The 2308-nt window shown below is 39.9% G+C and overlaps 1 pseudogene; it reads left to right on the plus strand.

Annotated features, from left to right (window-relative positions):
• The first annotated feature begins 933 nt into the window (after positions 1 to 933).
• LOC141249607 (uncharacterized) lies at positions 934 to 1596 on the plus strand (annotated as a pseudogene).
• The last annotated feature ends 712 nt before the right edge of the window (positions 1597 to 2308 follow it).

The raw sequence follows: 2308 nt of genomic DNA on the forward strand, positions 1-2308 counted from the left end.
GAGAAAGGTACCCAAACTCGTTCTAATGTTCTTAACTTGCTAGCTTGTAGTGCTTTTGTCTCTTTACAGGAACCAAAGACTATACAAGTAGCACTTCAGGATCCAGACTGGATTGTTACCATGCAAGAGGAACTAGAAGAGTTTAAGCGCAACCAAGTATGGTGTCTAGTACCCCGGCCAGGTGATAGAACCATCATTGGTACACGTTGGGCCTTTAGGAACAAATTGGATGATAGTGGAGCAGTGGTACGTAACAAAGCTCGACTTGTTGCTCAAGGGTATAATCAACAAGAAGGGATAGATTATTATGAAACATATGCACTAGTTGCTCGGCTAGAGGCTATTTGTTTGTTGATTGCTTATGCTGCACATAAGGGATTCAAGCTGTATCAGATGGACGTCAAGACTGCCTTCCTCAATGGTAATTTGAATGAGGAAGTGTATGTCAAGCAGCCACCAGGTTTTGAAGATCCAGCTTATCCAGATCATGTATACTTCTTAGACAAATCACTTTATGGGCTTAAGCAAGCACCTCGTGCTTGGTATGATTGTCTTTCGAAGTATCTACTATCTAACGGCTATAAGAGAGGTTTAGTGGACAAGACTCTCTTCATCAGGGAAGTTAAGGGCGATATCCTTATTGTCCAGGTCTATGTTGATGATATTATATTCGGTTCGACTAACTTGCAGCTTGTAGAGGATTTCAAGAACACCATGAGCCTCAAATTTAGCATGAGCATGATTGGTGAGCTCCAGTACTTCCTCGGGCTTCAAGTGAATTAACTGGACGAAGGTATAGAGATTCATCAACAGAAATACATCAAGGAGCTACTCAAGAAGTATCATATGGAGGATAGCAAACCATGTCCTACACCACTCTCAACCACAACAAAGCTTGATAAAGATCTTATGGATGAGAAGGTATACTAAACGATGTATAGAGGTATGGTTGGTTCTCTCATGTATTTGACCGCTTCTAGACCTGATATAGTATTTGCTGTTAGTGTTTGTGCTTGATCACAATCTGACCCTCGTGCTTCACATCTAACTCATGTCAAGCGCATCTTTAGATACCTTAAGGGGTCTGATGATCTTTGCCTTTGGTATTCCAAAGGGGTCGGTCTATCTCTTGTTGGCTACACCGATGCAGATTATGCAGGTTATCTAGAAAACCGCAAGAGAACTAGTGGAATGGCTCAGTTTCTTGGACCGTGTCTTGTCTCTTGGGGATCCAAGAAGCAGAATTGCATTGCGCTTTTAACAACAGAGGCAGAATATATAGCAGTGGCTTCATGTAGTGCTCAAGTTCTCTGGATAAAGCAACAACTCGTTGATTATGGTATTCAACTCGGTACAATTACTATCTTCTGTGATAATACCAGCGCAATCTGTGTGTCCAAGAACCCAGTACATCATACAAGGACTAAACATATAGATGTACGCCATCACTTTCTGTGTGATCATGTGGAGAGGAAGAACATCGAGTTTAGTCATGTATTTTCAGAAGGGCAAATAGCGGATAACTTTACAAAAGCGCTTATTCGACAAACTTTCTTAAACCTTCGGGTTCATCTTGGTCTTATGCGGCTCCATTAGATTTGAGGCAATGGCTTTGTAAGTATTCTCCCTATTGACTAGAACTAGTGAGCTTAATATCAATCTAAGAACTTTAGTGGCTTGCGCTTAAAGGCTTAATTCATTCATACTTTATAGTTGTTCATCAAACTGAATTAGCTCTAAAGTTGTCTTTATAGTTAAGCTTGATTTGATATGATCTTAGTCCATTGCATGTTGTTCTTTGCCAAAACTTTGTCAATGGTGATCGTCTTCTACCCATATTACATGCCTAAGAAATGATCCATTGCAATAGGTGTCCCTAGCCTGACTAAATGTTACGCTTCTCTCGTCCCTAATTAACCTCCACATTAGAGAAGTATTCATTTGGTGACAAAAAGCTCAATTCCCTCATTATATGCACATAAGTTTATATCTTACTTGAGTGATTGAATGCTATAATGTCCCAATTGAAATGTGCATTTCCTGTTCATTATATTATTTGCATAGTGGTTGGTATGTTTGACATTGAACACCACACACACATATCAAGCGGTATACAGTCAGCATTGAGCTTCATCAGATTTTGTTGGGTATTTGTGACTTTGGTTGAGCTTTTATTGGTGGAAAGGATCTTCATTGAGCTTAAAGCGTAATGGCTAGTTTGTATGTGGTTTTTGAGATTGCTTAGAACAAGAGGAAAAGTGCTTTCTACTCTTACCGAGGTAACGACTCCTTTTGCAGTGAACTGTGT

This window comes from Phyllobates terribilis, unplaced genomic scaffold (assembly GCF_046119375.1).
Source record: "Phyllobates terribilis strain yellow unplaced genomic scaffold, ASM4611937v1 Scaffold_4848__1_contigs__length_56613, whole genome shotgun sequence".
In the NCBI taxonomy this organism is placed as follows: domain Eukaryota; kingdom Metazoa; phylum Chordata; class Amphibia; order Anura; family Dendrobatidae; genus Phyllobates; species Phyllobates terribilis.